This window comes from Peromyscus eremicus, chromosome 6, assembly GCF_949786415.1.
Source record: "Peromyscus eremicus chromosome 6, PerEre_H2_v1, whole genome shotgun sequence".
Taxonomy (NCBI): domain Eukaryota; kingdom Metazoa; phylum Chordata; class Mammalia; order Rodentia; family Cricetidae; genus Peromyscus; species Peromyscus eremicus.
In genome coordinates, this window is record NC_081421.1 from 8,788,329 (window position 1) to 8,811,312 (window position 22,984).

Consider the following 22,984-nt stretch of genomic DNA (forward strand, 5'->3'; position numbering starts at 1 on the left):
CTCAGAGGACCAGCAAACAGAAAGACTAGACCTGGGTCCAGGGTATAAGCAGCAAGCCCCACCTACATTCTTGTTTTACAGGGCCCTGCCCTTCAAAGTTCCACAACTTTACAACATAGCACTGCTCCTAGGAAGAAATACTAGAACATACAAGCCTGTGATGAGTATTTTACATCCAAACTATGAGAGCAATGTATTTTTATCACCAGTAATAGCTCTTGTTCTTGTCTTAATTTCCTATTATTAATATGGATAAGGCAGGAAACGGAGCTGGCGGCCGCAGGAAAATAGCTCCAGAGGTTAAATGAAGCTGGGCAGAGTTCATCCATGAAGCATCACAGCCCCTCCTGATGTTTGGGGATAGCTGCTCCAGAGAGAAACTGACCTGTTTGGATTAGGTAACTAGTCACAATGAAGAAAATTAGTTTGAAAACCTTCCGGAAATCTTTCAACCTGAGTAAAAGCAAAGACGAAACCGAGTTCGTGGTGGTTCAGCCCCAGTCCCTCGCTGGCGACTTTGTGAAAGATGACTCCTTATTCGGGAGCTGCTATGGCAAGGACATGGCCAGCTGCGACATTGGCAGTGAGGAGGAGAAAGGGAAGAACAGGTCCAAAAGCGAAAGCCTGATGGGCACCTTGAAGAGGCGACTATCTGCCAAGCACAAGGGCAAGGGCAAGGGCGGGACTGCATCCACAGACATGGACACCTTCTCCTCGGCTTCAGCGCCGGGGGGCCTCAAGGACGTGCATGCCCCACGGACCATCCGTTCTACATCACTGCGCAGCCACCACTACAGCCCCACACCCTGGCCGCTGAGGCCCACCAGCTCGGAGGAGACATGCATCAAGATGGAGATGCGGGTAAAGGCCCTGGTGCATGCTGCCAGCCCAGGCCCTGTCAATGGTGTGCACAAGGAGCTGCAGGAGCTGCAAACCAAGGAGCTGCAGGACCTGCAGCCCAGGGAGCTAAGGGACCTGCAGCCAAAGCCACACCCTGAGTCCCGCTGCAGCCCTGGTTGCCCGGGGACCTGCGCCTCCATCTGGAGGAACACGTGCCTGTAGTTATCGGACTCATGTCTCAGGACTACCTTCAGTACACCGTGCCTTTAGAAGACGGGATGTGCCCTCTGGAAGGGCCTCGCAACTGCTGCCTGGACACGTCCTCGCCCATGGAGGTGTCGGCCGTGCTGCCAGGGGCCAGCGCTTTCTCCGAAGACGACAGTCAGGTGGACCAGGACCTGGTTGTAGCCCCAGAGATCTTTGTGGATTCTTCGGTGAACAGCTTGTTGATTGGCACCACAGGAGTCATGTTGCAGAACCCTAGAGCAGGTCATGACGATGCCCCTCCCCTCTCACCATTGCTACCTCCAATGCAGAATAACCCAATCCAAAGGAACTTCAGCGGCCTCTCAGGCCCGGACATGCACATGGCCGAAAGTGTGCGCTGTCATTTGAATTTCGATCCCAACTCTGCACCTGGGGTTTCAAGAGTTTATGACTCGGTGCAGAGCAGTGGGCCCATGGTTGTTTCAAGTCTTATAGAGGAGCTGAAGAAGCTTGCAAAACAGGGGTGGTATTGGGGTCCTATCACACGCTGGGAGGCAGAGGGGAAGCTGGCAAACGTGCCTGATGATTCTTTTCTTGCTCGGGACAGTTCCGATGACCATTACCTTTTAAGCCTGAGCTTTCGCTTTCGTTCCCATGGTAAAACACTTCACACTAGAATTGAGCACTCAAATGGTAAGTTCAGCTTTTATGAACAGCCAGACATAGAAGGGCATACATCTATAGTTGACTTAATTGAGCATTCAGTCAGGGACTCTGAAAATGGAGCATTTTGTTATTCATAGTCACGGTTGCCTGGATCTGGGACTTACCCGGTCAGACTGACTAACCCAGTGTCCCGGTTCATGCAGGTGCGCTCCCTGCAGTACCTGTGCCGCTTCGTCATATGTCAGTACACCAGATCAGACCTGATTCAGAAACTGCCTCTGCCAAACAAGATGAAGGATTATTTGCAGGAGAAGCACTACTGAGAGATTAGGAGCCCTGCTTCTTGCACTTTGGGGTTCAGAAACAAGACTGGAGTACAGTTTACAGACTTACATCGTCATTGAAGTCTTTGCTGCCATAACTTTTAGTTTTTATGTCTGAAAGGGTCATCAATTTGTTCAGGGTTGGGGAAGTGTCTGCAAGGTGTTTTGAGTTTATTTTGATTCTTTGTAAAAGGATTGTCTTGAGTCTTGAGGATCTAGAAGTGTGAGTTATCTTTCTTTAATGTGCAGAATAATCACAATGTGAATGACCAGATTCTCCTTAATGCCTCACCAGTCCTTTGCTGCTATCCGCTGTGATTCTTATGCATTAAAGCACATTTCATGTGTGTTCAACCCTAAGTAAAGTTGAATGAAACGTAAAGAAAAAAAACTGCTATGATGTTAAATATATATATGTATGGATAAGGCAATATTCATTCCATAATATTTTAATGATTTTTAATATTTCATTTTGTATTTCACCTTTGAATTATTTAATTTATTTATCATTTGTGTGTGTGTATGTGTATGTGGGTCTGTGTGTGTGTGTGCACATGCATGTGTGACAGTGTAAATTCAGGAGTTAAAGGACAATTCAGTTCTCTCTTGCCAACATGTGGGACCCAGGGATCAACCTCAGGTCTTCAGGCCTGTAGGCAATTCGCCTATCTACTAAGCCATCTTCCCAGCCAGTATATCTGTCTGTCTGTCTAGCTATCTATCTGTCTGTCGACCTATCTACATTCCTATCCATCTGTACTCTATTAAAATTAAGTTTTGCTGAACAACATTTATTTTGGTTTTACTTTCACATACGATTTTTTTTTTTCAGTCTGATATTTCAGTGTTCTTTGCTTGTTAATGTGTACAATTATATGAATAATTTCTACTGTACTAATTTTGTTTGTTCTAATAAAATCAGTTGTTTTCATTTTTTTCCATTATCTTGAGCAATATAATAGTATTTTATTCCTTTTAATAATTTTTTTGTACTTTTTAATTTTATGTTTTATCTTAGTTGCTACATTAGAATTTGAAACATTTAGTTCCAATTTTAAAAAGGCAACATTCAAACACATTGAGCAAGACTATCTGTTATACTAGAAAAAAATAACTGTAATTGGACAATCTATATGTACAAGGGCTTCCTAGCATCTAGGAGGTACAATATGGACGTGCCTGCAGATTCTCTTTTGTGAAGCTCTCTGCTTTTTGGATGTCACACTTTGCTATGATCTTATGTGACAAAGTAACAAAAGAAGAGACAAGTTCCCGCACATGTCATCAACTCCATTTACCAAGGTTCAAATCTCATAACTTAATCATCCCAAAGCTTACAAAGTTAAAAGAGTAGGGAAATACCTAAATGAATCTATCCTCTTATCTTTGAAACTGTAGATGAAATTGATCAAACTTTAATGCAATCGAAATAAACATTCAAAATGTAGTAAGATATTTGAATAGTTTTTAGTCAATTTCAGAAGCTTTTTAAAGAACTCTATTAAAATTTGGCATGTGTAGTCTCCAATGTCCATATATTTATTCACTGCTGGTTTCTTCCAAATGTTTGATCAAGTAGGTTTGGGTCAGATCCGTCCTACTCTGTTTATACCTTCATTTAAGTCAATCATTTGTGAAACAGTTAAATTCATTTACCATACTATGAAATTCATCTGTCCTCTGTGTCCTATATATCTGTAGTTCAAGTTCTTTAACAAAACTCACCCTATCTGTTGTCTATGTGTGTGTATTTTTAAATTTATACAGTACTACTTGCAAATAAAATGTAACAAAGTTGCCATTCATCATTTGCTCAGTGACCCTTTTTAATACGATGTATACTGATAAAGCATTTATTAAAACTAAGCTTTGTCAGCAGGGCGGTGGTGGTGCATGCCTTTAATCCTAGCACTCTGGAGGCAGAGCCAGGTGTATCTCTGTGAGTTCAAGGCCAGCCTGGTCTACAAAGCAAGTTCCAGGAAAGGCGCAAAAGCTACACAGACAAACCCTGTCTTGAAAACAAAACAAAACAAAACAAAACAAAACAAAACAAAACAAAACAAAAAAAACTAAGCTTTGTCAAATCCTTGACTAGATGTCAGATCTTGGCTGATTTTACTAGCTTCTTCCAGCATGAATTTACTCATGAAGTCTCACTGGCATAGTAATTAACTTTTCTTCATTTATTTTGTTCTAGCTACAATATAATTTGTTCTAATTCTTCAAAACCTCAATTCTTTTGAAGGTCACTGGTCAGTAAATCTCTCAGTTAGACTTCACTGTTGTTATTTTTACTGCCTTATGATTAGATAGAAGACACGTGTTGCAAAGAATAGTACACAAGGGTATGCCCTTTTTGTTCAGAACCTTTCTAATCTGGAGAATATTTGGGGACATACTTTGTGATAATATACATATTATGTCCCTATTTGCAGCTTTATTTAGCAATATGAAATATTCAATCAGTAGCTTTGCTTTAACTTAATCTCAGGAACCCCAGCCCTGATTTCCTACATAATTTCCTTATTTGCTCATAGCATACATAAATAATTTTTCAATTTTCTAAACCTTTTTTTACAACCTATTATGTTGTCATTCCACTATTTGGTTTGTTTTTGTTTGTAGGTTTCTTTGGGTTTTGTTGTAGTTGTTGTTGTTTGTTGTTTTGGGTTTTGTTTGTTGGTTTGTTTTTTTTTCTTCAACTATTTAGTAGCCATTATATATGGACATTGACACCCAAAACCTAGATTTATATTTTATAGAAGACTGTACTCTTTGAGATGACTGTATTCATATGGAGCTACAGAGTTAGTGAAAATGGATCTGGGCTTAAGGATGCACTTAATCATTGTAATATTACAGTATATATGGTATTTGTGCTAACAGATTATTGAACAGAATCAATTCTTCATATGAAAATAAGCTTCTAGATTTCACATGAAGGTTATAAAATACCAGATTTCAGCATAATTTTACACGACTAATAAATTAATAAAAAATATTTAAAGAGGCATACAGTTCTGCCAATAAGGAAGGGAGTCTGTGTTAAACACATGTCTACTTCAGATAAAATAGGATAAAACTTTAATTCTCAGGCTGTATATATCCTTACTAGAGATACTGCTATTCAGACTTTTCATTCTTTTTTATTGCTTTAGGAAAATTATTGAATAGTCGCTCTGGAGACAGAGCATTGTGGGCAATTACTGTTATTTAGTACTTGGAACAGGTCAAAGAATGTATCCAAATATCTGATAAAAGAGCTAACACAGTGAAAGGAATGGAGAAACCCATTGGCTGCTACAAGTCACAGACAAAGGCAGCAGAAGACAAAAGCAAATGGATACAGGCCTATATTCAGGCTTATATGGAGGCTTCATTGACCGTAAATATTGCAGGTTGCCAGTAAGACATGCAGAGGGACTAAACTTCACTCCTGCAGGTAGATGAAAGCCTAGAGACACAGTTAATGCACCCATATGGATTCACTTGCTGTTTCTTTCCTCCTTAAAACATGATGAACATGAATGAACAGCTGTGGTATTTATGAAAAACAGAGATGTCTTATAGAGCCTTAGCAAAGTCAACACACTAAAAATATTTGCTGATGAACAGGTGTGGGTGACACAGCTGTAAAAGCTCAGAAATTTAAAAAAAAATGCTAAAGTGCTATAGCTATGTACATGCTGTAAAATCCAACTTTCTGTTCCTGGTGATTCATGCTCTGATTCATTCTCACATGATTCAAAGGGAAACAATTGGTTATTGATCAGAAAAAAGAGTTAGCCTTCTCCAAGACTCTCCAGCAGACCCTGCAATCTACACGCCCTGCCCCCACACCCATTCGCCCAAGACCCCTGCCACTTCCTGAGGCTTGGAAACCAATCCCCAGCTCCCATCCAGCCCAGAGGTGAGAGATTCTGTTCATACCCAGGGAGGCCTGCCCCTAGGAGCCATTCCTGGGTCCCAGCCTTTCCCCGGGAACAGCAGCCCAACTCGGCCCCAGTTGCTTGCCAGCTGGCTTGGCTCCTGCGGGAAGGATCCCCTTCTCCAAGACCGCCCTAGCGGGCCCTACAATCTACACTTCCTGCCTCAACACCCAACTGCCCTAGACCCGATCTGGCCCAGAGAGAGAGAGCTCTCATTGGACAAAGAGCTGTCATTGGACCAAGAGTAACCACAGGAGACAGGGAATCTGCCAGCCCTCATTAGACCAAGAGTAGCTTTCTGAGAAGTAGAATCTGCCACCTCTCATTGGACCAAGAGAGGCTTCTTGAAACACAGAATATGTCAGCTCTGACTGGACCAAGAGGCCCAAGAGCCCCAAGAGCCCTGATAAGACCAAGAATGAATCTACAAGGAGATGGGCAGACGTCAAGGCAGAAGCATACACAACAACATAAAGAGCAATATAGCATCACCAGACCCTAGCCCTCCTCCAACAGCAAGACCTGAACATCACAAGGTAGAAGAAGCAGAAGAAAGCAACCTCAAGAATAGCATCATGAAGATGCTAGAGGCCTTTAAAAAAAATGAAAAATGAATTGAGGAAAAGATGAACAAAACAGTGGAGGAAATCCATAAAGTAATTGAGAAAAAGTCAAACAAAAAATGGAAAGAAATCTATAAAGAAATAGAGGAAAAAACAAATAAAAAATTGGAAGAAAGCAATAAATCTCTTAAAGAAAACTATGAAAAAGCAATGAAACAGGTGAGGGAAACAGTTCAAGACCTGAAAAAAGAAATAGAAACAATGAAGAAGACACAAACAGAGGGAATGCTAGAAATAGAAAATCTGAGTAAATGAACAGGAAACACAGATGCAAGCATAACCAACAGAATACAAGAGATGGAAGAGAGGATCTCTGCTGTAGAGGATACAATAGAGGAAATGATTTCATCGGTCAAAGAAAATACCAAAGCCAAAAAACTCATAACACAAAATGTACAAGAAATCTGGGACACCATGAAAAGACCAAACTGAAGAATAAAAGGTATAGAGGAAGGAGAATACCAACTCAAAGGCACAGAAAATATATTCAACAAGATCATAGAAGAAAACTTTCCCAACTTAAAGAAGGAATGCCTATGAAGATACAAGAAGCCTATAGAAACCAAACAGACTAGACCCCCCAAAAAAGTCCCCTCGCCACATAATAATTAAACAAATAAATGTACAGAATAAAGAAAGAATATTAAGAGCAGCAAAGGAAAAAGGCCACGTGACTTATAAAGGCAAATCCATCAGAATAACACCCGATTTCTCAATGAAGACTTTGAAAGCCAGAAGGACCTGGACAGATGTAATGCAGACACTAAGAGACCATGGATGCCAGCCTAGACTAATATACCTAGCAAAATTTTCAATCATCATAGAGGGAGTGAACAAGACATTCCAAGACAAAACCAGATTTAAACAATACTTATCCACAAATCCAGCCCTACAGAAAGCACTAGAAGGAAAATTCCAATCTAAGGAAGTCAGATACACTCATGAAAACACAGGCAATAGATAAAGCATCAGCAGTAAACCCCAAAGAAGAGAAGTACACACACACACTACCACCAAAAGATAACAGGAATGAACAAGTCATTAATATTCCTTAATATCAATGGACTTAATTCACCTATAAAAAGATACGGGCTAACAGAATGGATACTAAAGCAGGACACATCTTTCTGTTACATACAAGAAGCATGCCTGAAATTCAATGATAGACACTACCTAAGAACAAAAGGCTTGGAAAAGTCTTCCCAATCAAATGGTTTTAAGAAGTAAGCTGGTGTAGCCATCCTAATATCCAGCAAAATGGACTTCAAACTAAAATCAATCAAAGGAGATCAAGAAGGACATTACATACTCATCACAGGAAAGATCCACCAAGATGAAGTTTCAATTCTGAACATTTATGCCCAAACACAAGGGAACCTGCTGTGGGATGTTTTGTATGTTAAATGTGTTGCTCTGATTGGTTAATAAATAAAACACTGATTCTCCAGTAGCCAAGTAGGAAGTATAGGTGGGACAATGAGAAGAGAGAATTTTGGGAAGTGGAAGGCTGAGTCAGATAGATGCTGCCAGCTGCTGCCATGAAAAGCAAAATGTAAGGTACCTGTAAGCCACGAGCCATGTGGCAACTTATAGATTAATAGAAATGGGTTAATTTAAGATATAAGAAAAGCTAGCTAGAAGCCTGCCATGGCCACACAGTTTATAAGTAATATAAGTCTCTGTGTGTTTACTTGGTTGGGTCTGAGCAGCTGTGGGTCTGGCGAGTGAGAGAGATTTGTCCTGACCATGGGCCAGGCAGGACCAGGAAAACTCTAGCTACAGGCACCCACATATGTAAAAGAAACATTACTAAAGCTTAAATCACATATAAAACCCCACATATTAATAGTGGGAGACTTCAACACCCCACTCTCACCACTGGACAGATCTACCAAATTGAAGCTTAACAGACAAATAAAGGACTTAATTGATGTTATGACTCAAATGGACTTAATCGATATCTACAGAACATTCCATCCTAACAAAAAAGAACGTACCTGCTTTTCAGCACCCCATGGAACCTTCTCTAAAATTGACCACCTACTTGGCCACAAAGAAAATCTCAACAGATATAAAAAAAATTGGAATAACCTCTTGTGTTCTATCAGACCACCATGGTTTAAAGTTAGACTTCAAAAACAGCAGAAATTACAGAAAGCCTACAGTCTCAAGGAAACTTAATAATGCTCAACTGAATCACCAATGGGTCAAGGAAGAAATAAAGAAAGAAATTAAAGACTTCTTAGAGATCAATGGAAATGAATACATCACATACCCAAATTTATGGGATGCTATGAAAGCAGTGCTAAGAGGAAAATTCATAGCACTAAATGCCAACATAAAAAAGGTGGAGAAATCTCACACTAGTAACTTAACAGAACACCTGAAAGCTCTAGGACAAGAAGAAACAAAGTCACCCAAGAGTAATAGACACCAGGAAATAATCAAATTGAGAGCTGAAATCAATAAAATAGAAACACAGAGAACAATACAAAGAATCAATGAATCAAAGAATTGGTTCTTTGAAAAAATCAACAAGATAGACAAGCCCTTAACCAAACTAACCAAAAGGCAGAGAGAGAGAGACCATTCAAAGTAGCAATATCAGAGATGAATAGGGGGACATAATAACTAACGTTGAGGAAATTCAGAGAATCATCAGGTCATACTTCAAAAACTAGAAAATCTAAAAGAGATGGATAATTTTCTGGATAGGTACCGCATACCTAAGTTAAATCAAGACCAGATAAACTATTTAAATAGACCAATAACACCTAAGGAAATAGAAACAGTCATTAAAAGTTTCCCAACCAAAAAAAGCCCAGGACCAGATGGATTCAATGCAGAATTCTACTAGATCTTCAAAGAAGAGATAATACCAATACTCTTCAAACTGTTCCACACAATAGAAACAGAAAGACCCGTACCAATCTCATTCTATGAGGCTACAATTACCTTGATTCCCAAGCCAAACAAAGATGCAACAAAGAAAGAGAACTACAGACCAATCACCCTCATGAACATTGATGCAAAAATACTCAATAAAATACAGGCAAACAGACTCCAAGAACACATCAAAACAATTATGTACCATGATCGAGTAGGTTTCATCCCAGGGATGCAAGGGTGGTTTGACATATAAATGTTTGTCAATGTTATACACCATATAAACAAACTGAAAGAAAAAAACCATATGATCATCTCACTAGATGCTGAAAAGGCCTTTGACAAAATTCAACACCCCTTCATGATAAAGGTCTTAGAGAGATCAGGAATACAGGGAACATACCTAAGCATAATAAAGGCAATTTACAGCAAGCCAACAGCCAACATCAAATTAAATGGAGAGAAACTCAAAGCAATTCCACTAAAATCAGGAATGAGGCAAGGCTGTCTGCTCTCCTCATACTTATTCAATATAGTACTTGAAGTTCTACCCAGAGCAATAAGACAACATAAGGAGATGAAGAGGATACAAATTGGAAAGGAAGAAGTCAAGCTTTCACTATTTGCAGATGACATGGTCGTATATATAAGTGACCCAAAAAATTCAACTAAGGAACTCATACAGCTTATAAACACCTTAGCAATGTAGGAGGATACAAGATTAACTCAAAAAAATCAGTAGCCTTCTTATATACAAATGACAAACAGGCTGAAAAGAAAATCAGAGATGTATCACCCTTTACAATAGCCACAAACAATATAAAATATCTTGGGGTAACTCTAACTAAGCAAGGGAAGGACCTGTATGACAAGAACTTTAAGTCCCTGAAAAAAGAAAATGAAGAAGATATCAGAAAATGGAAAGATCTCTCATACTCATGGATAGGTAGGATTAGCATAGTAAAAATGGCAATCTTACCAAAAGCAATCTACAGATTCAATGCACTCTCCATCAAAATACCAACACACTTCTTCACAGACCTGGAAAGAACAATACTCAACTTCATATGGAAAAACAAAAAACCCAGGATAGCCAAAAGAATCCTGTACAATAAAACAACCTCTGGAGGCACCACGATCCCTGATTCCAAGCTCTACTATAGAGCTACAGTAATAAAAACAGCTTGGTACTGGCATAACTGGATTTCAACATGTAGAAGACTGCAAACAGATCCATATCTGTCACCATGCACAAAACTTAAGTCCAATTAGATTAAAGACCTCAACTTAAATCCAGTTACTCTGAACCTGATAGAAGAGAAAGTAGGAAGTAGTCTTGAATGCATTGGCACCAGAGATCACTTCCTAAGTATAATACCAGTAGCACAGACACTGAGAAAAACAATTAATAAATGGGACCTCTTGAAACTGAGAAGCTTTTGCAGGGCAAAGGACAAGGTCAACAAGGCAAAGCGACAGCCCACAGAATGGGAAAAGATCTTCACCAACCCTACATCTGACAGAGGGCTGATATATAGAATATATAAAGAACTCAAGAAATTAGACATCAAAATAGCCAACAGTCCAATTAAGAAATGGGCTAGAGAGCTAAACAGAGCATTCTCAACAGTAGAAGCTCAAATCACTGAAAGTCATTTGAGGAATTGCTCAACATCCTTGATCATCTGGGAAATGCAAATCAAAACAACTCTGAGATACCATCTTAAACCCATCAGAATGGCTAAGATCAAAAACACTGAAGACAGTTTATGCTGGAGAGGATGTGGAGCAAGGGGAACACTCCTACATTGTTGGTGCGAATGCATATTTGTACAACTACTTTGGAAATCAATATGGAGCTTTCTTAGAAAATTGGGAATCAATCTCCCTCAAGACCCAGCTATGCACTCTTGGGCATATACCCAAGGAATGCTCAAACATACCACAAGGACACATACTCAACTATGTTCATAACAGCTATATTTGTGATAGCCAGAACCTGGAAACAACCTAGATGCCCTTCAACTGAAGAATGGATAAATAAAATGTGGTACGTATACACAATGGAGTACTACTCAGCAGAGAAAAACAATGACATCATGAGGTTTGCAGGCAAATGGATGGAACTAGAAAAAATCATCCTGAGTGAGTTAAGCCAGAATCAGAAAGACAAACATGGTATGTATTCACTCATAAGTGGATACTAGATGTAAAGCAAGGGATAACCAGACTGAAACTCACAACTCCAGGGAAGCTACCTAGTAAAGAGGACCCTAAGAAAGACACACAGATCATCCAACAACAGAAAAATGGATGAGATCTACATGAGCAAACTGGGGGTGGAGGGTAATGGAGGGCAAGGTTTTGGGGGAAAGAGAGCTTAGGTGAGCAGGAGATCCCAGCTAGATCAGGAACAGAGTGGGAGAACAAGGAAAGTGATACCATGATAAATGAAGACCCCATGGGAACAGGAAGAGGCAAAATGCTAGAGAGGTCTCCAGAAATCCACAAAGATAACTCCACTGTAAACTACTGGCAATGGTTTAGAGAAAGCCCGAACTGACCTACTCTGGTGACCTGATGGCTGAACACCCTAACTGTCGTGATAGAACTCTCATCCAGTGACTGATGGAAGCAGATGCAGAGATCCATAGCCAAGCCCCAGGTGGAGGTCCAGGAGTCCAATCTGTGAGAGAAAGGAGGGATTATGTGAGCAAGAGATATTGAGACCATGATTGGAAAAAGCACAGGGACAAATAACCAAACTAGTGGAAACATATGAACTGTGAACCAATGGCTGAGGAGTCCCCATGAAACTGGATCAGGCCCTCTGGATAAGTGAGACAGTTGATTAGCTTGAACTATTTAGGAGGCCCCCAGACAGTGGGGCCGGGACCTGTCCTTAGTGCAAGAGCTGGCTTTCTGGAACCTAGGGCCTATGATGAGACATATTGTTCAGCCTTGATATAGGGAGGAGGGGACTGGACCTGCCTCAACTGAATCTATCAGGCTGAGCTGAATCCCCAGGGGAGACCTTGGAAGAGGTGGGAGTGGGGGGAGGATTGGGGGAGAAACCTGGGGGGTAGGAGGAGGGAGAACATGGAAATCCATGGCTGATATGTAAAAGTAAATTAATTATAATATAAAAAAATATTTAAGGTGATCAGTGTTTAGATATCCTTACAAGCCACTCCACCTTTCCACTTCCTCTTGCAGGAACAGCAGCTGGAGATTGTGGAGGGGCACTTTGAGGAAAGTAAGGAGAGGTATCTCTGTCCTCAGAATACAGGGTTATACCTAGGGGGTGGACAGAATCAAGCACAATTATTGGGTTTTTGTAAATCTAAAGTTCAAGGAATGATTTTATTTCCCAGTTAATCTACAGTTCCTAATTCCAATGAGGAAACAAGTCTCCCTTTTCTCTTTCATTCCCATAATGAAGGGTGATGATTGGTGTATACGCTGAATAGCTTTAATTCAACTTGACAACAACTTTAATTTAACTTGACAAAGAGTAGAGTCATCTGAGAGGGCAGAACCTCAACTGAGAAAACACCTCCATGAGATCAAGATTTCAGCAAGCCTGTAGGGCATTTTTTTACTAGTGATTGATGGGGGAGGGCCTATATTTGTGTGGGTGGAGCCATCCCTATGTTCCTGGTTCTGGGTGCCATATAAACGCAGGCTGAGCAAGCCATAGGGGGCAGCTAGTAATCAGAACCTTTCCATGACCTCAGCCTCAGGTCCTGCTTCCAGGTTCCTGTCCTGCTTCAGTTCCTGTCTGCACTGCTTTCAATGAGGAGCTGTGATATGGAACTGTGGGAGAAATAAGCCATTTTCTCTCCAAGTTGTTTTTGGTCATGGTATTTCATTACAGCAATAACAAACCCAACTAAAGACACTATATGTCCTATATTAGGCTTATTCTTTTCTTGGACTTAATAGAAACGTTTTTCTCCTTTTAGATGTTTCTGTGTTTTATTGTATTCTCTTCCTTGACTGCCTCTCCTTCAGAGTCAATTTTTCATATGTTTCTTTTTTTATTTACATTTTATTATTTACTTATTTATTTGTATGTGTTTGGTGGGGGGGAATGTGCCTGTGGGCGTGCTTGTTCCATGGTATACATTTAAAGTTCATGGTGCAACTTGTAGTAATCAACCTCTCCTATCACCAGATGAATCCCATGCTTTGAAACACAGGTGGTCATACTTGACTTCAAGCTTCTTACCTGATTAGATAGCTTTTAGTCCCCATTTATTCTTAATGTCCATATGAAGATTTTATAGTATATTTTTGTCATCTCTGTTGGGGGGATGTTTTCTCAGTATGACCATGAGTTTTGTGTACCTGTGAAAATTTTACTAAGCAGACAACTTCCTTTTAGGACAGTGGTTCTCAACCTGTGAATCATGCCCCCTTTGGGGGCCTAAAATATATTCACAGGGGTCACCTAAGAACATTGGAAAACACAGATATTTATGCTATGATTCCTAACAGTAGCAAAATTACAGTTATGAAGTAGCAATGAAAATAATTTTATGTTTGGGGATCACCACAACATGAGGAACTATGTAAAAGGCACATAGCATTGAGAAGTTTGAGAACCACTGCTTTAGGAATTTTAAAAAAAGTCCTTTTTCCTACAAAAACTTCTCAGTTTCAAGAGGCCCCATTTATTAATTGTTTCTCTCAGTGTCTTGCTACTGGTATTATATTTAGGAAGTGATCTCTGGTGCCAATGCATTCAAGACTACTTCCTACTTTCTCTACTATCAGGTTCTGAGTAACTGGACTTATGTTGAGGTCTTTGATCCACTTGGACTTAAGTTTTGTGCATGGTGACAGATATGCATCTATTTGCAGTCTTCTACATGTTGAAATCCAGTTATGCCAGCACCATTTGTTGAAGACGCTTTCTTTTTTCCATAAGTGGATACTAGATGTAAAGCAAAGGATAATCAGAGAGCAACTCACAAATCCAGGGAGGCTACCTAGTAAAGAAGACCTAAGAAAGACACACGGATTGGCCATTGATAAAAAAATGGATGAGATCTACATGAGCAAATTGGGGATGGGGGGTAATGGAGGGCAAGGTTTTGGGGGAAAGAGAGCTTAGGGGAGCAGGAGGTCCCAGCTAGATCAGGAACAGAGTGGGAGAATGGAGAAGGAGATACCGTGATGAATGAAGACCCCAGAGGATTAGGAAGAAGCAGAGTGCTAGAGAGGTTTCCAGAAATCCACAAAGATACCTCCACTGTAGGCTACTGGCAATGGTCGAGAGAGTGCCTGAGCTGACCTGCTCTGGTGATCTGATGGCCAAACACCCTGGTTGTCATGATAGAACTCTCATCCAGTGTCTGATGGAAGCAGATGCAAAGATCCACCACTGAGCCTCAGGTGGAGCTCCGGAAGTCCAATCTGTGAGAGAGAGGAGGGATTGTATGAGCAAGAGATATTGAGACCATGAGTGGAAAAAGCACAGTGACAAATAACCAAACTAGTAGAAATGCATGAACTGTGAACCAAACCAATGGATGAGGAGCCCCCATGGAACTGGACCAGGCCCTCTGGATAAGTGAGACAGTTGATTAGCTTGAACTGTTTAGGAGGCCCCCAGGCAGTGGAGCCGGGACCTATCCTTAGTGCATGAGGTGGCTTTTTGGAGCCTGGGGCCTATGCTGGGACACTTTGGTGTATGGAGGAGGAGATTGGACCAGCCTTGGCTGAGTCTACCAGGCTGGACTGAATCCCCAGGGGAGACCTTGCCTTGGAGGAGGTAGATATGGGGGGCAATCCTGGGAGTGGGAGGAGGGAGGGTGGGGGAATCCGTGGCTGATACATGAAATAAGTTATTTATAAAATAAAAATATTTAAAAAAATAGTCAAACATTTTGGTGAGGCTATATTAAATGTAACATGAAGAAAAAGTAATGCTAAAGTTATCAAGTCTAGTTTATACATTTTTCATAACTGGAAACTTACTGCTTTGTTGCTTGATTTTACTTTTATCAAAAAAATTATTTGTTAGCATGCTATTTTCTGTCTAAAGTAGATATGAGACTGCTAGTGTTTGTGTAGTTGGGAATTTCAGGAGTCCAGATCCCAGTTAACCTGTTTGTGTTCTGCTGTAGGATATTCTCTATGCTATGGATGCATTGCTCTGATTGATTGACAAATAAAACACTGATTGGCCAGTAGCCAGGCAGAAAGTATAGGCAGGACTAGCAGAGAGGAGAATTGGGAGAACAGGAAGGCAGAACAGAGGAGATGAAGCCAGACACCAGGATGAGGAGCAGGATGTAAAGTACCAGTAAGCCATGAGCCACGTGGCAAGGTATAGATTAATAGAAATGGGTTAATTTAAGATAGAAGAACTAGATAACAAGAAGCCTGTCACAGCCATACAGTTTGTAAGCAATATAAATCTCTGTGTGTTTATTCAGTTGGGTCTGAGCAGCTGCAGGACAGGCAGGTGAGAGAGATTTTTCCTGACCGTGGGCCAGGCAGGACTGGAGAAAACTCCAGCAACAGTGTTCAGCTTTCATTGTGGTGTCTGTCATTGCCAATCTACTTGTCTCTCTGGGGTACCTACCTCCCAACTATGCTATCCTCTCTGCTATAAATTACATGGTGATCTCCAAAATGTTCACAAGTGTCTAAATTAGTGTGTTCTGTTACTTTAACAAACATATTTTTTAAGGTATTGTATCATGGAATTCCAGTCTTTCAAAATTCTTCTCTTTAAATATATAATGTTGTTCAGCTAAACAGGGATAACTACGTGACTCTTTTATTAAATATAGAGAATAATGCTTTCTGTTGGTAACTTTGACAATTTTATTTCAAACCTACTCAGAGCTAGTTTGTTTCCTGTGCTTGACAGGCAGGCCATCTTAGGAACCCTCAGTATTTCTTACACATGCATACTTACCTTATCTAAAACAAAGAAACCAGACATTTAAGTGATAAAAGCAGATCTTGTTCAATATCAACTGATAGGTTTTAATCAATTGAGTTCCATTCTGATTAATTCACCATTAACTAGGAATTTTAAAGGAAAAACTAGAGAAGGAACAGTGCTCAAGTAGCATCAGAAAAGTGAGCATTACAAAGACCTGGTCAGAGTAGAAGCATGGACGACTTTCTGCTCCTGTGAATTGTGGGAACTAGAATTCTATCCTTCCACAAGTACTAAAGAAAGGCTGGTCCTTCCTGTGTTAGTTCACTTTCCATCACTGTGGTCTTTGGGTGTTAGGGAATATTATTTTAAGATGTGTTACTTTTGTTTATGTTGCATTTGTTTAACTCTGTGAAGCTGAGTTACTGTCCCTGTCTAAAACACCTGATGATTTAATAAAGAACTGAATGGCCAACAGCAAGGCAGAAGAAAGGATAGGCAGGGCTGGCAGGCAGAAAGAATATATAGGAGAAATCTGGGAGAGAGAAGAAGTAGCCAGAGAATGAGGAGGACTCTAGAGGCCAGTCATCTAGCTAGACAGCAAGCCCCAGAGTAAAAGTAAGATTTACAGAAGAGAATGAGAAAATCCCAAGGGCAAAAGAAAGACAGGATAAGTTAAGGAAAGCTAGCAAGAAAAGTTAAGGAAAACAAGCCAAGCTAAGGCTCAGCATTTATAATTAAACCTAAGTCTCTGTGTGTGATTTATTTGGGAGCTGGGTGGAGGGCCCCCAAAAGAGAAAAGAGTGAAAATAAACAACATTTGGTCCTGCAATGACACAACAACAGAAGACAGATAAAACTACTTCTTGACTATGGGAAGGCAATAGACAATGAGGAAGTGGCCGCCATCCTAATACACCCTTCATTGGTTTCCCCCATTGGCTTAACTTCCTTCTTCTCAGTTCCACTTCTGAAATCAGCAGCAGCACAAGGCACTTCCAGGGGTCATTTAAAACCTCAACCAAAACATATCCTCAGAAATACACTTCAATGGAATGACTCTGGGGACAACTAGGAAGATTGTTGCATATTGTTGGGACAGAAAATTCACCTTTTTAGTGAATTTTCTAAGAAAGGAATATGGAATCCTGTCCATATACTTTGGAATAATTGATAAGTCCCCTTGATAGTCCGAGCCTTTTCCAGTAGTCATTGAAGTCTAAGGAGAAATGTCCACACGCTTTGTGCATGAAGGCCACTGTTGTGATGTAAGAAGGGCAGAGATTCTGTAGGAACATGGCCTCAGAACTAGCAACTGTATTTCTGGACTTCTCTTAGAGCCACTTTGGAATATGTTGCAAGATTGTGTCTCAAGGATACAATCAGAGCAAAATACAAAAACAACACTATTTTATAAAACACACCAAACCAACCCAAATTCACAACTACCACTCTGGAGCACAATACAGAAGTCAAATTGGTAGAACATGGGCTTCTGGATGACTTCAACATACAAGCTGCTTCTACCTCCTTAGTACTGGAAACAGTAGAGACTGGAACTAAATTTGTTTGTATCCCAAACTCAGTTACTTTTCTAGCAGCAGATAGGGTCCTGTTAGTTTCCGATTATACTTCTCATCTTGTTCTACTTTGCGCTACTCAATGTAAAGGCCTTTTAATATTGCCTGCAAAATATTTTTGAAGTTTTATTAAAATGTATAGTCAGGAGTGCAGTTTTATAGCTTTATTCCCAATACCAAAAAGCTGAAGCAAAAGAATTACAAGGTTGACATTAAGCTAAGGTACTATTGAAAGCCTGTGAGAATAGATGAGGAAATGTTCTGGGGAAGCAGAAGCCAGGAGAAAGCTGGTAAAGGTTTCAGCTCAAGTGTTCTGCAGAATCTGCAAAAAAGCTCTCATCAGTCCTTCAACATCAAAATTTGTTCCAAATACATTTACTTTAAGGAACAAATAAAGGTGAACTGAATAAATTGCAATGTATGTTGCTGTCTAATGCTGGAAATTTGAGAAATGTCTCTAATTATCTTACTCATATGGACTTTAAGAAAGGGAAATACTGTAACAAAAAATAACATCATTGCCAGTGTTTCAAACTTGAAATTTGTTAAATATCATGCCTTCATTATGAGAATCATGATTTTGCAGTGTAAATGAAGGGAAATGTGGTTATAGTTTGTCTTTGACTTTGTTATTGCTTCATTTCTGGCATGGTTGAATAGTTTACATTCTTCAAACCGACTCATCAATTGGACATTCTTGAATCATGACATTACTTCTGGTTCATCTTCTCTGCAATTATACATATTGAAACCATTGTAATTACTGATAAATGATGTAATGTGCTGAACAAAAACCAGCAATGAAATGAACATTTAGAAAATGTGAAGTTTAGTTGTCATCACTATTATACAACTGGCTGGTTCTCAGATCCTGTTGATGCCAGTGTGCCCCATGCTTACTTTCCTTCAATCATAATCTCTTGATGATGTATTTTCCCATAGTCACCTACATGTGCCAGCAGTAAAAGCAAATCATAGTCAACACTATAAATAGTAAATAGAGCACAAGATTTTACCATGGGAATGCAATCATTATTCTAGAATTCTGAATGGGGTCTTCTTTCCCTCATCTCTCTGTTGAGTTACCTTTACTAGAAATATGCCTTCTTCTCTCCAAAATCTATAATAGTTCTACTGCCATGCTTTAAAACTAACTTGAAAAATTAAATGATTCTTATTTGCTTCACAAGAACCATCTATCTTTGTTTAGTTTTGTTTGTTCCCTTTTGTATACAATGTGGACAGAATAGTGTTGTTACATTATAAAATGTGGATTTGGGGATTTAGCCATTTCTCAATTTCTTAATGTTAATTTGCTTATAGCAAAATTTTAAGTGTCAGAATGTAGATCATACCCTTAAAATATGCTTTATAATTACATCAATGATAAATGGCTTTAGTTATAAACAACTTCCATTGTTTTTTCATTGGGACAAACCTAGATATACCTGAGATGATGACATCATATTAAGACACTGCCTCCATTGGACTAGACTTTGGCCTATCTGTGGAGCTTTTTCTTGGTTACCGACTGATATAGTTATTGCCCAGCCTACTGTGGGTGGTGTCACCCTGTCATTCTGTCTGAAATGTTTGGAGTTGACCTGACTAGCACAGGAATGAAGAAACAACAGACACATGAATAAAAAAGCTAGGATTGAGTGGTTTGAGCGCATTCTGATAAAGGACCTACTACACAACCCAGAAACTTAGTATGTATTACATAAAGCACAAAGAGAGGGCTCAGCTAGTTTCTGTGGGAGGTCTCTATTGGGACACAGTCTCAGGATGTAAACATCTATCCACTGGTATTAGGAAAATACAGTCGATACTTTTTATACACTAGTTTTATCTAAAGGTCAATTGTTCAAGAACATTCATACTTTTAACAGAGGAAGACTTTTCCATTATTTACATCTCAGTTGTTGGGATTCTTGATGCATCTGTACCCATGTCAATAATACACATTCATTCAAGATTTCATCTGTTGCCAATGACCTTGGGCAAATGGGCCTGAGCCATATGAAAATGCAAGGTGAGCAAGTCAGGGGGAGCAAGCCAGTAAGCAGCAGTATTGCATCATGGCCTTCACTTCACTTCCTGCCTCTGCATTCTTGCATTTAGCTCCTGCCCTGATTGCCCTTGGTAATGGATCATAACCTGTAAATTAACATAAGTACTTGCTTCTACAAATTGCTTTTGGCCATGATATTTATCACAGCAATAGAGAAGGAAACTAGATACCAACTGATAAAGCATCTATGAAGAAAAGAGTTTGCATATCTACCTGTGACATAATATTTAGTGAATCATAAAAATATGCACAATTGTACCAAAAGTATTAGAAATAAGGGTGGAGGATATGAATAAGTCTTTATTAGAAATTAAGTTTAATTATACATGCCTCATACAATATTAAAGTCATTTTTCAATTTTCTAAGATAATTTCTTTGATAATATTTTCTTCTATGATGACTCAGTTTCAATATTTCAAAAATTTATTGCAAATAAGGTTGGACACAGGAAATTAAATTAATTAAGAACCTACAGTTCTTGAGAAACTTTTCTTTTCCTCACTGCTAACATGTTACATCCTTCTTGACAAGTGATAAACAGAAAGAGAGAGGGAGGCGGTGAGATGTTCTCTTGGAATGTTGCACAATATGCCACCTACAAATGTATAGTAGCTGAAAGACAGACACAGCTGGGATGTTCAAGACACACAAAAGCTATTGATCTAGCCTTGGGTCACCTACCTTCTGATTGGCATGAGAAAAGAAAACTTACTCAAGACACTGTGATGCATGGCATTAAAGTCTCTAATAGGCTCAACAACCATGAAGTGGACTAACTCAGATCAGTGAATTTTCAAAAGTTCAATAACAAGTATGAGTACAATAAGTCTCATGGAAGCTGCTGATAGAATAAATTTCCTTTAAGGACATTACCCCTGGTATGTCAACCACATGTCAGTGGATGGTCCCAAATCCAAGAGTATTGAGCAACACAATTTGGACCTGACTGTTTTTGTCAGTTAATTTGTTTGTTTCATTTTGTTTTTAAAGAGGTGAGATTTGGTGGGTAGTGAAGTAAGGGTAGATCTGCTAGGAGGTGGAAGAGAGGGAGTGATTTGACCAAAAGACATTGTGTGAAATTCTCAAAGAATTAATACAACTTGCATTTTAATAAGAAAAATATTTAAAGCAATAAAATTAAAGTCTATTGAAATATAAGGAATGTTTTATGTTTCATTGATATAAAAACTGGTGTAAATTCAAGAGCTCATACTAAGGAAAAGTTTACATTTGAAGTTTGCCATGCTGAATTAGGAAGATACTTCATCGGTGGTGATGTGTAGGAGGAATCCCTGATAACTTAAATTGTCTGACAAGGCACAGTGATTATCTTTTCCAAATGCAGTTTTAAAATCAGTTTAGGTTCAGGAATTCCTGGTATATAATACATAGTTTTTCTTAATAATAGTAAAAACATGAAGGGATATCACATATAATATTTATTAAAGTCATATAATAGATCTACAGAGTTCTGCATGATTTTTGTGATCTAAAAATACTGGGATATAAATATATATGTATTTACATATTTTGTGATACTCTTTAATTACATTTACATTTTAAGTGTTGTCTGTTTCAAAATGTGTTCTTTCTTTTGATCATATAATAAATCTTCAGCTAAACGTATTGAAATCAGTGTTTATTTCAAGTTCCACCTCTCATTGTGTTCAAATGGCTGAACGTTTTTCCTAAGAACTTTCCATCTCTTCATCAGGTTATTATAATTTTGAGATTTTGCTCTCAGGCCAATAGCTTCAGTGTAAGAAATTTTATGTTTGCAACCATGCATCAGATTCATCTGTATTCGTATATGTAACTTGCATGTTACCCTACTACAGTTTCTTATTGCTTAGATACTCCCTTAAGATGAGTTTCATTTACCTTCTATTATTATCAATTGTGTGACAGAATACAATGCAAATTAAAAATAGAGAAAAATAGAAGTGAATTTTAAGTTAAAACAAAGCAAATGGAGATAAGAAGGCACATGGATGATGAACTTCTAAATCACATATTTCTGCTGTGGAATGTTATTCTGTATGCTGTGCATGTGTATTGTTCTCATTGGTTGATAAATAAAATGCTGATTGGCCAGTAGCCAGGCAGAAAGTATAGGTGGAATAAGCAGACAAGGAGTATTCTGGAAAGAGGAAGACTGAGTCAGGAGTTGCCAGCCAGACACAGAGGAAAGAAGATGAAAAGGCAGAACTGAGAAAAGGTACCAAGGCACATGGCTAAACATATATAAGAATTATGGGTTAATTTAAGTGTAAGAGCTAGTAAATAATAAGCCTGAGCTAATGGCCAAGCAACTATAATTAATATAAGCTTTTGAGTGATTATTTAATAAGCAGCTGAGGGAATGCACGGCTATGCAGAATACAGAAAAACTTCAGACTACAAATGGCGCCCAATGTGGGGCAAGACTTTCCACTTAAAACTTGAGAGCACTTAAAAACAAATTCTAAAATTGAACTAAGAAAAGCTTTGTACTTCATGTCTCATGGAGGCCAAGATATAGAAACACCAAGGTACAGAGACACTGTGGCATGCAGGCTTGAGCTACAGTATGGTGGGTTAAAGGCATGTGGGTTTTAATGCAGTATGGTGGATTCCCACTGCAGTACACACTGGTGTCTCTAAGCTGTGCACTGCATGCACTGCATGGAGGGTTTAGCTTTTGCTAGTACAGACCAAAAAAAAAAAGATTCCTGGGCTACAGGCTGCTAGATAGAGGCATAGACCCACTGCCTCCCAGAGTTAGCAGAGAGCATGGCTCCCAGAGCTGGGGATGAATTATCTCAGCCATGTTGAAAAGCTGAGATGGGTGGAGTCTGCTGCCAAGGCTGCCACTGCAGTTTAAAGCAATAAATTCACAATAAGGCAAATTCAGATGGAATAAGACTTTAGATGCTCTTAAATGTACATAAAAATATACATAGGCTTAGAAGAGA

At 39.3% G+C, this 22,984-nt stretch overlaps 1 pseudogene; it reads left to right on the forward strand.

Moving 5' to 3' along the window:
• The first annotated feature begins 357 nt into the window (after window positions 1-357).
• On the forward strand, window positions 358-2,224 carry LOC131912351 (suppressor of cytokine signaling 6-like; annotated as a pseudogene).
• Window positions 2,225-22,984: the final 20,760 nt, after the last annotated feature.